General features: G+C 36.2%; 1 pseudogene; it reads left to right on the forward strand.

Annotated features, from left to right (window-relative positions):
- The first annotated feature begins 415 nt into the window (after positions 1-415).
- LOC149561190 (uncharacterized) overlaps positions 416-12419 on the forward strand; it is a 186729-nt pseudogene continuing 174725 nt past the window's right edge.

Below are 12419 nucleotides of genomic sequence, written 5' to 3' on the forward strand. Positions count from 1 at the left end.
ATTATCCCTAAATGCTGTGAAAGACTTTGCTAAGGACTCCAAGGAGATGAAGGGTTTAGTGAAGACTGGTGCCTATTATGAACCTGCATCTATAAAGAAACTTTGGAGGTTTGTCCTAAGGGTGATTATCTCCTACATAATGCTAGACACTAGGTTTGACAAGACCCATACCCACCATTTCATTATCCTAAACCACTTTAGGTACATAACAAAAATTTCCATCCCCTTCCACCTTTTCTTCTCTGCAAATGAGAGTATCATGGGTTTTAAGAAGAAAGCATACGATAACTCTGTCTTTTATGAGGGTCTGTTATTACTTATATATGAGCATTTTAAAGCTCAAACCCATGGAAGGGTTGTTTCCCATAAGGCATAATCCTCAGAGGAAATAGAGAGCTCTCACCTTTGTTTGGATATGGAGGGTAGTGCAAGTGTACGTTTGGAAGATGAAGAGGTGGTGGCTAAAATTATGAAGGACATGGGAAGAAAGAAGAGAAAGAAATCAGGGAAAGGAACAGAGAGAAGGATTAAGCAAGAGGTCAACTCAGAGGAGGATTATAATGATGAGGAAGAGGGGATGGAAATTGAAAAGGAGGGCAATGTGAAAGAGGTGGGCACTAGTAAGGCTCAGGAAAGCAGGAAGGATGACAACCAAGCCAAGAGGAGGAGAGGTGGAGAGAAGGAAATAGAGAAGACACATGGTAAGGGTAAGGAAATCATTCTCAAAGCTTAGGAAGAGAGTAAAGAGGAAGATGGATTGGCAAAAATCACTGTTACTCTAGGTGCTAAGGGAAGGGAAACTACATGGAGGAATTTTTAGTCTAGCACTAGGAAAATGGGTCTGGGAAGAGAGCATATCAACCCGAAGGTTATGGAGGGGAGTTATGGAAAAAATCAGTTGGAGGAACTCATTGACCCGACTTTGGTGATTCTAAGTGATAACATGAGAGAAATGGGGATGAAAATCCTAAACAATATTCACAATAGTATGGTGGATAATTTCTAATCCATTAAATGAATTTTCTATGAAATTGAAAAGATTAAGTTCAAGATGTAGGGGCAAGAAAGGATAGTAGGTGGGGATAGGGATGTCAAAATTAGCAAGTTGGATGCAAGGGTCACTAAGATTGAAAAAAGAGTGGGAATGATGGAGAGCTTTCTTCATAGCTTGGCTAACTAGAGCCTCAAAATATCAAAGCTCTAAATGATAATTTCATTCAACTATACTCGATAATGGAGGAAAGCGAAAAGGGGAAAGAGGAAAAGGACAAAGAGGAAACCAAGGCTGCTAATGACGATGACTTCTTGTAGGTTGAAAGCTTAAGAAAAAGGAGATTGGAAAAGAGGAAGAGGGAAGATGAGACTTCTCTAGATGATAATCATATGAAGAATGATGAGGCAGAGACCATGGGAGAGTTGGAGCTCAAGAATGTGGAGCTGGTCAAAGAAATGGTACCCTTATTGGTGCTTCTAGTTTTTTGTTTGTACCCTAGCTTTTCTCCATTTTGAATTTTGTTTAGTTCTGGAGGCCAGGTATGGCTTATTGTTTTTATGTTGCTTTGTTGCTAGCTTTGGACTTTTAGTAGTATTTTGTTGTTAACTGGTGGGTTTCAAGAACCCCTGTAAAAAAACTATTTTACATAATAAAAAACAACTTACAATGGGTTACCTAGGAATCTACTTAGGGCTCTGGCCTCCATTGCAAGCCACTTCCCAATGTATACATAGATTACCTACCCTAGGCTCATAAAAAAGTACAAATCATAAAATCACAATTTCACCCCAACCCTTTACAAGTGGCTAGAAAGCACCTATAGATAAAATATAATAATGACCTTAGTCCTTTGCAAGTAACTAGAAAGCACCGAAAAACCAATCTAAATATCACCTCAATCCTATACAAGAAATTGGAAAGCACCAAAAGGTAAAATACAATAATAACCTCAGTCCTATACAAGCAAGTGGAAAGCATCAAAAGATAACCAATTGAAGACTCAAAGGTTACATTAGAAAAGTCACACTATTCATCTCAATTCTATACAAGAAACTGGAAATAATTAACAAACAATAGATTAAAGCTCATCATAGAAAACACGTGACACATTACCATGGTCAAGTATAAAAGATCGTATACAAAACATCATCATGACATCACATGACAACACCAAAATAGTAACTCCTAGTTGTTGGTAGACATCCAAAACTAGTCAACACTCTAAGTCAACCCCAAACCCAACACAAAAGAAATCATACAACTGACAGCATAGTTTCAAAGTTTTGTTTGGTTTTGAAAATATACAATTTTGATTTAACAGTATGGTTCAAGTTACAATTATGTTGTAGATTTTTGATTTGATAAGGTTTACAATTTTCCCATATGATTGAACCCATTTTCCTTTTCAAATTCGAACACACAATTAACACTAACAAAATAATAATACCTCTATTAAATATTATAAAATAATTTAAATAATAATGATTAAATTATGTAAATAATAATTATCAAATTACTAATAAAATGATACAAGATTATTAATAACCATGATCATTAAATAATAATATAATTAATTTTAATTTAAGTTTATTAAATAACATTTAATATTAATTTAATAATTAACAATAAGTAAAACAAATATTATTAATTAAATTCATTATCATTACTATAAAACTAAATTTAAATATTTAATAAATTATAAAAATTTAATATATTAAAAAAACATAATTTTTAAATTTTTTTAAAAATATAAATAATAATTTCCTTGCTGACCTACCTTAAAAGGTTGCTGTAGTAGCTTGTTGCGGCTACAACAGAGTACTGCTGCATTAGTAGCAATACCTGCTGCTGGCGTAATAGTTCTGTGACGTTCACATTAGCAAACTGCGACATGGAGGAGAGAAGAGGAGGGGAGGTGGGGTGTGGCGATGCACCTCCCACTCACAACCTTTTTTTTTGTTTTTTTAGTAGGACAAACCCCCCATTCAATTTCAATTTTAATTTTTTAAGAATATGTGATAAAATTATCAAAGTAAAATAATTTAATATTGTGATTTTATAACATATATATATGTATATACATCCATACACATATATGTATATACATACATGTACATACATATATGTACATACATGTACATACATATATGTATATATATACACACACACACACACACACACACACACACACACATGTAATGTCCCGCCAAGGGATCCAAAGAATTAACCTAGAATCTCAGTAAGTTTGGTAGCATTTAAAAAAAAAAAAAACGTGAAAGTGAATACCACATATAACTTATGCACAATGACGGAAGCAATAACAATGTCCATCTAAAAGTAAACATAACATACATAATAGATTACATTCTTTAAGATCCCTTAACGTTGAATTACATCTAAATCAACTAACATTATTAAATCCATCAAATATAACAACCACATGAAATAATAATGATAAGTCCAATGTTTATTCATTACATTTCAAATGCTCAATCATCCACTGTACATGTCATAGGGTATGACAAGCTCAAAAGAATATACATACATAGAATAAGGTACATCATCCTATTCTAATCCATGATACATCAAAGTAAAGATAATCACATGATATACATGATACATAATCATAGAAGACATATACATCCAGCATAAAGATCAAACATAATAAACTAAGTGCATGGTTCCTCCCAACTGTTAATAGCATCATTAGACCATCGTGGATCCTAGCCATCCCTCCGTGCATAACATTCCAAATCACTGAAGAGATCATCGGTACTAACATAGTAGGAATGTCACTCCTAATACATACAACATCATATGTAGAAAGTAATCTAACATGCAAGTAAAAGAATAAAATAACATCATCTAACATATGCTAATCATCAATGAAATGATACATATCCACCATCATGAAGGACGCATCAGCCACGATGTCTTAATGAACCTCAAATGATAAGATTGGAAAATACACTACCACCCGAACGCGTAGTCCACTCCCACCGTGTTGAGGAGATAATCTCAAGTCCCAAACAGGCTATCAAAAATCACATAGCACAAATCTCTATAAGTTCAGGAATCCTAAAAGTATACTAACTCAAAGGTTCCAAACACAAATTCCGACATCTAATCTCAGAGGCACACAATGACATGTAGGAACCTACTATGCAAGCGGAAAAGTGTCATCGCATTTATCACGTACAAGTTACCCTGGCAGTTAGCTAAAATCCACAGGTCCATACTGATCTCATGCGGCCACTAGTATCCTCTCATACTGACGAGGCATACTACAGAATGCAAGGTCGCAACCATGCGTTCTCACTACTCCCATCCTAGCTTGTACAAGCACTCAAGGCATGGTCGAGAACAAAACACTTATCTTTTTAGGTTCATTCAGTTAATATTAGCTGTGAATGTTATCACTTATTAATCCAACTTACAATGAGTTACCCTGGCAGCCTCTTAGGGCCCCGGCCCCGATTGCAAGCCACTTCCCGTCACTACATGCATATATCCTACCCTAAGCTCATGAAATCATAAATCTCAAAATCACAAAAGATAATCCATAATAAAATCATCAAATATGCATAAAAGCATCAAATTTCCATGAGCAAACATCCATAGAAAATCATGAACACAACAACTCTCTATTGGCAACTGAAGTATCACTGATAATCAAGTATCCAATGGTTCTCAATAATCAAAATATATCTCAATCATACTGATCGACGACTCCAAAAATGGTTGAGTCAAACATGTCACAACATGACATCATCAAGAATAAATCCACATTTTAGTCCCATCATGGCGACTAGAAAATAACCAAGGATAACTGATCGATGATGAAAAATAATGGTTAAGTCAAGTGTCTCATACATAAGAATCTCAACTATAACAATCAGCAATCACATCCAATACATAGAGCATTCCATCGCATAACTATGGTTGGGTTTATAAAGATCAAGATTAAAATATCATCATGTCATCACAATCACATAACTCCCAAGCTTCTGGTAGACGTCCTATGACTGGTCAACATTAGTCAACCCAAAACCCAAAACAATAGCATAAAGAATACACAATGTAAACACATGTTTTTGGTTTTGCCAAGTTTACAACTTAAATTTAAATGCAAAAGTCTCAGTTCACATTTCCCATTTTAAATATCAGGTAGAGAAACTTCACATTTAACCTAACCCATGTTTTTGTATTAGTAGATAAAAATTTCTTCCTCTAACTCTTAGAACTCAAATTTCTAAATGTTCTAAATGTCTCTTATATTCCCATTTAGACCCCCATCATTTTCAAAAGAATATTTGAAATTCCTTCCATATTCATCTCTCCAAATTAAAGATTATATTGAATTTATATTGCTCACCACTATAAAAATATCTTGTTATTAAAGAATTTCTCTTTAAATTCCAAACATCAATTAATATTATAATTATTTATTATTAATAATGTATATACATATATATATACTTATATACACACACACATATATATATATATATATATATATATATATATATATACATATATATATATATATATATATATATATATATATACATATATATATATATATATATATACATAAATAAATACATATATATATATACATAATAACATTTAATAATTTAATAACAATGCAACATTGAAAAGTCGAAATTCATATTCAAATAACATATGAAATATGATTTAACAATGCCCATTTTAAAAAAAAACTCAAACTGCACGGAATGTAAGTACCGCCGACGTATTTATGACCTGCGGATCGCAGGTATGCTACGGGTCGCATGTTCTCTGCCGATTGCAGGTACACTGCGATCTTCATAGTACCCTGCGATACCGCAGCGGTCATATTAATGTTGACAGGGGTGGGGGAAAGAGTCTGTCCGCCCCTATATATATATATATATATATATATATATATATATATATATATATATATATATCTTTAAAAAAATGATAACAATAACATTTTTTCAAACGTTGATCCCATACAAATCGCAATGCGATTTTTATATATATTTTCACTGTGATTATAAAGTACGATTATCCAATGTATATATATATATATATATATATACATATATATATGTGTATTTATATGTATTTGTAGAATCAAATATCACAGCGCGCACACACACACACACACACAAATATGCAACTATATATATATATATATATATATATATATATATGCAGATGCGAAAATTATAAACATGTATATTTTATAATGAGCATATACATAATTTATTTGAAGATCTCAATTTTTAGAATTTTCCTATAAACTATTTGGTCTCAAAATTTATCCAATAAATCATCTAATGGTTTTTGCTACAAATTTAAACACTAGCCCCATGTTCTTTTTAGATTTATGCATATAAAATTCTCAAATAAATTAAACCACCCATATTGAGAATGCATACAATAGAAATATGAAATTCCCCAGAAGACATATGGAAGACACAAAGAAGACAAGGAATGCATGATGCGAAAATAGCGTAAGTAAAATCACAAGAATCTACCCGGATTCTGATGCTAAATCGCTCTTCCTCAGAAAACCCGCAGAGCAAGCTCCTCCCTTCTTTAGAGTTCTCGAGTCCTCCAATGCTCCAATTGCACTCCAAACGCTATGTCTAAGCCTTTAGGAATGCCTGAATATAAAGAGCTCTCAGGAAACATCTAGAATGCTTCTAGAAACAGCTAGAAGTTGTCACCAACTAAGCATGAGTCTTTTCCAACCTTCCAGATGAGCCATAGGGTTGTAGACACCATGTGCTTAATTGATGCACTATCCCCCGTGTTGTTGACACATGAGAAATAGAAAAGTGTGTTAACTCCCATGCAAGCTTATAACTCCAATTTACTTTTTATATAATTTCTATTTAAATATTTATAACTTTCATTTTAATTTTTATAAATTTTATTATTATTATTTATTTATTACATTATTATTATTTTATGATTATTATTAATTTTAATTTCTAATTTTCTTTTATTTAATTCTTTTTCCTCAATTAATTCTCATTTAATTAATTATAATTAAAATATCAAATAACATGATATTTTATATTAATTTTCTCAAATAATTAATTTATTAATTAAATCTATTTATTAAGACTTAATTAATAGAAAATTCACCATAGATCTCCAAGATAAAATATGAAAACCTATCATAGAGAAAATCACACAAAATCAGTCTAAAGGGTTAAAAATCACGAATTATGTCATCCGACACATTCGATGGGTAGAATATCCAGATACTTGTCCTATGTCACTAGGACAATTGGCTTAAAGGTTTGGGATTTGGACTTGAGAATTTATCTCTCTTCTCTTATCATTGAGATAGTATAATAGGGTACGCTCATCCTGGCAATTCAGGGAAGTCGTTACCCAATACCTGCAACCTGCAAAAAAACCATGCATGTACATACAATATATATAATGCTAAGCTAAACAGACAATGGTAGGAAGTGGTGCATTGTGTAGATCTCGACTAAGCAGGTGACTACGACTCCCTTCCTTAACCACATTAGAAACGCCATACAATAAGAAAACATGCACACCATACACATGCAAGTATGGGGTAAGTATCCATAGTAAAACACATTAGATAATAAACCATCTAACTAATCATCAACAATAACTGAAAGCAATGTAATGATCATCATGTATGCATGAAATGTAAAGTCTAAATGATCTCATCATATAACCACTGAATCCATAACATAATGTCTGATAGTGTCAAAACAATACCACTAATTCCATCAACATAAAACTAATCCATCATAGTCTGATAATAACAACAACAATATGTCTAGAAATGATATGAACGAGGGTAGGCACTACATCCACCCCCCCTTGGGCTAGGCTTACTCTTGGAAGCCTACAAACAAGTAGGGATATAACTCCTTCAATCTAGCTACATCCTCCCAAGTAGCTGAAGAATCATCAGTAGGGTCCCATTAGATTTACCTGCTCAATGGTTTGACCCCTGAGGGTCAACTCCCGCTGCTTCAGAATACGAACCAGCTCCAAAGCCAGCTGGCCGTCCTCTACCTACAATGCATTCCAATCAAGAACATTTACAATATCAAGAATAGATTGTCGAAGCACTAAAACATGGAAAACATCATGAATGCGAGCTAGGCTAGGCGGTAGAGCAAGGCGATAAGCAACCAAGCCAATCCTCTCTAGAATCTCGAATGGTCCCACAAAGCGAGGTGCTAGCTTAGAACCATTTCCATATCGAATCAAACTCTTTCGCGGTCGCACTCTAAAGAAAACCTTATCACCCACAACAAACTGCTTATCAGTCCTATGAGCATCGACATACTTCTTCTGCCTATCCTGTGCCGTAGTCAAGTGCTCACAGATACACACTACCTGTTGCTCCATATCACGAAGCATCTCAGGACCCAATAGGATGCAATCTTCAAGACTATCCCAACTCAATGGTATATGACAAGGACATCCATATAATGCCTAAAATGGTGCCATGCCAATAGAACTATGATACCCGTTGTTGTAAGAAAACTCCACCAGGTAGAGATAATCCTCCCAATGTGTTTGCCTATCCATCACATACATTCGTAACATATCCTCCAAAACCTGATTCACCCTCTCTGTCTGACCATTAGTCTCTGGATGATATGCTGAACTGAAGTTTAACTGCGCTCCAAGCTCATGCTGCAACGATGTCCAGAATGCAGATGTGAATACAAGATCCCTGTCAGAAATGATCTTTCTAGGAATACCATGTAATCTCACAATGTCACGCATGAAGACATTAGCTATAGAAGCTGCTGTGTAAGAAGACCTAATCGGTGAGAAATGCGCCACCTTAGTCAACCGATCAATCGTGACCATGATAGCATCATGACGTCGAACTGTCATAGGTAATCATACTATGAAATCCATGGAGATGATATCCCATTTTCAAGAAGGAATGAGATTTGGTTGTAAAAGTCCAGCCGGGTGCTGATGTTCTGCCTTAACTCTCTGACACTCAAGGCACCTAGCCACAAAATCAACAATATCTCGCTTCATCCCAGACCAAAAGAACAAACGTCTCAAATCAGCATGCATCTTCTTGACACCTAGATGTGCTGAGTAAGGTGTATGATGGGCTTCTTCCAGTATCAAGGTGCGAAGCTCATCCAGAAATGGCACATAAATCCTCCCCAGATGTCTTAAAAGACCATCTGATTCTCGAACATAACCTGCAAACTTACCTTCCAAAGATCTTCTTGAATCTATCTCTCTGCACACTTCCTAATACCATGAATCCGTAGGAAGTGCCTGAAGAATCCGACTCCTCAAATCCACACTAAGAGTCATCGATGATACCACATGTCTCCTGCGACTCAAAGCGTCCGCCACCACATTCTCCTTACCCTGAATGTACTTAACCTCAGAATCATACTTGCATAAAAACTCAATCCATCGCCTCTGGCGAGCATTCAAATTAGGCTGAGTAAAAATGTACTGAAGACTGCGATGATCATTGTGTAGCTCAAATCTATGACCCAACCAGAAATGTCTCCATCTTGTCAAAGCATGAACTACTGCTGCTAACTCAAGATCATGTGTAGGATAATTTAACTCATGATCCTTGAGCTTGCGTGATTCATACACAATCACCCATCCATTCTGCATCAACATTGCCCCGATCCCTTCAAGAGATGCATATGTACACACCATAAAATCACCTTCTGGATCAGGTACGAATAGAATCGGTGCACTGGTCAAAAGCTCCTTGAGCTTTTGAAAAGCTTTCTCACATTTCTCTGTCCACGCAAACTTCTTTCCTTTCCTCTGAAGAGAAGTGATAGGATGTGCTATCCTAGAGAAGTTTTGGACAAATCTGCGATAATAACCGGCTAAATCCATGAAACTACGAATCTTTGACACATTAGTCGATGTTGGCCAATCTATTATCGCCTGAATCTTTGTAAGATCCACTGAAATACCATCACTTGAAATAACATGCCCTAAATACTGAATCTCCCATTTGAAGAATTCGCACTTAGCCGCATTGGCATAAAGCTGATTGTCTCTCAAACATTGTAATACCAACCGCAGGTGTTCCTCATGCTCCTTCTGAGTCTTAGAATATATCAATATGTCATCAAGAAACACGAGTACAAACCTGTCCAGATAAGATCGCAACACACCATTCATCAAACTCATGAAAATCGATGGAGCATTAGTCAATCCAAATGGTACCACTGTGAACTCATAATGCCCATAACGAGTTCGAAAAGTGGTCTTGTGAATATCTGCTTCCTTAATGCGAAGCTGGTGGTATCCTGACTTAAGGTCAATCTTGGAGAATACTGTGGCTCCCTTGATCTGATTGAATAAGTCATCAATCCTAGGCAGAGGATACCTATTCTTAATAGTCACCTTATTCAACTGTCTGTAGTCAATACAAAGGCGCAAAGAACCGTCTTTCTTCTTCACAAAGAGCACTGGAGCTCCCCATGGTGATACACTAGGTCGAATGCTCCCTTTGGACATAATTTCCTCTAGCTGAAGACGTAGCTCACCCAATTCTTGTGTAGTCATGCGATAAGGAGCTTTAGAAATAGGCTCCGCTCCAGGAATTAGATCAATACTAAAGTCAATGTCCCTCTTTGGAGGCATGCCTAGAACCTCACTAAAAACATCTACGTACTCCTGCAAAATCGGGTGATCTAAAGTCTCCCTCATGGGATCTTCCTCATCAAGATCATTTACCATAACAACAAATGTCTGACATCCCTTACAAAAACTTTGTTTCAATTGCATAGCAGAAATCATCTGCAGAGATATAGGCCTCGGTATCCCAACTATCTGCACATCATTCCCTTGGTCATCTTGGCACAAAATAATCTTCTTCCTGCAATCTATATTGGCTCTATGAGATCCAAGCCAGTCCATGCCTAACACCACATCATAGGAACCAAGGGGTATGACTCGAAGATCCACTGCAGTATCAAAGCTTCCTAAGCTAAGCCCACACTTATGAACTATAGAATCTATGGAGACCTTAATGCCTGAGGCTAGTTCCACTTGCCAACCATGATCTTGCTTCACCGCATCGAGCTTACACTTAGAAATTATAGATGGTGAAATAAATGAATCTGTAGCTCCTGAATCAAACAATATTGAAAGAGATATACCTCTAATAGCACCTGTGATCTCAACCATTGTTCCCTAATGATCTGCTTGAAGCTGATCAACTACTGCAAAAACTCTATGAGCTCTACCTGCATCACCAACTGTAGGCTCTGAAACTATAGGTCTAGGCCTTGAAAACTGAGGTGCTTGCTGAGGACACTGAGCTGCATAATGTCCAATCTGACCACATGTAAAACATTCTGTATTTCTGCCAAATCTTATTTCCATAGGTGGTACATTTGATTGTTGACGACTGTTCTTGCCAATAAAAGACTGGCTACTCTGAGCTAGCTAATTGGACTGATTCTGCTTATTGAATTGAGCATTGTGGTTGTTCTTGGTGTTAGAACCGTTACCACCGCCTTGAGCCTGAGAATTTGATCCTTTCTGTTGCTGTGTTTGCTGAGACTGCTGCTGATACTGTTTCCCCTTAGAGAAAGAAAACTTCTTGTTACCACTTGAATTGTAATTGCTTTTAGATCCTGATGCTGCTGGCGCTCCTACAAAACCACCTTGACCAAGGTTGACACTTTTCCCAACAAGGATAGCTTGATGTACCACATCCTTGAGGGTTTTTGGCTCAAATACCTCAACTCCCCCAATTATACGGTTATTCAAACCCCTAATAAAATATTGTGTCAATTGAGCTGAATTTTCACTGAACCCTGAAAAAGACATGAGCTCATAAAACTTATGCTCATACTCGGTCACTGACAAAGTGTACTGTCTGAGATTATTAAATTCATCAGCCCTTTTCTATTTCCATTCCTTTGGTAGGAATCATTCACGGAAACTTTCTAGGAATAGTTCCCATGTAACACTGCTCATATCGGTTCCCAGCTTCTTCTCCTCAATCGTCCACCAAGTGGCCCCAAAATTCTCTAAATTAGTGATCACAAATCTTGCCTTAACATTTCTGTCAAAATCTTGCATGGCAAAAATCCTGTCGAGGGAAATAAGACACTGCTCGGCCACATAACCAGAACCTTGCCCATTGAAAGGCTTAACCTTGGATCTTGAAAGATCCTTCATCTGAGTGGACACAATGGACCTCTGACGATCCTTCCGAGGACTTCTAGATCTAGGTCTATGCTCTTGTTCTGTCTGGTGCACTTTGGGCTGTTCTTGAACAGGAGGTAGACGTTCTAGAATAGTCTACATCATCTGTCTCAAACCAACCTCTTCAGACTCAGCTTGGTCCTCTCTACGGATCTCTTCTTGCTGCCTACTAGAGTGCTCTTCCCTGCTCTTTACA

This window comes from Cupressus sempervirens, chromosome 4 (assembly GCF_028749045.1).
Source record: "Cupressus sempervirens isolate cs-2001-9-10 chromosome 4, ASM2874904v1, whole genome shotgun sequence".
Lineage (NCBI taxonomy): Eukaryota > Viridiplantae > Streptophyta > Pinopsida > Cupressales > Cupressaceae > Cupressus > Cupressus sempervirens.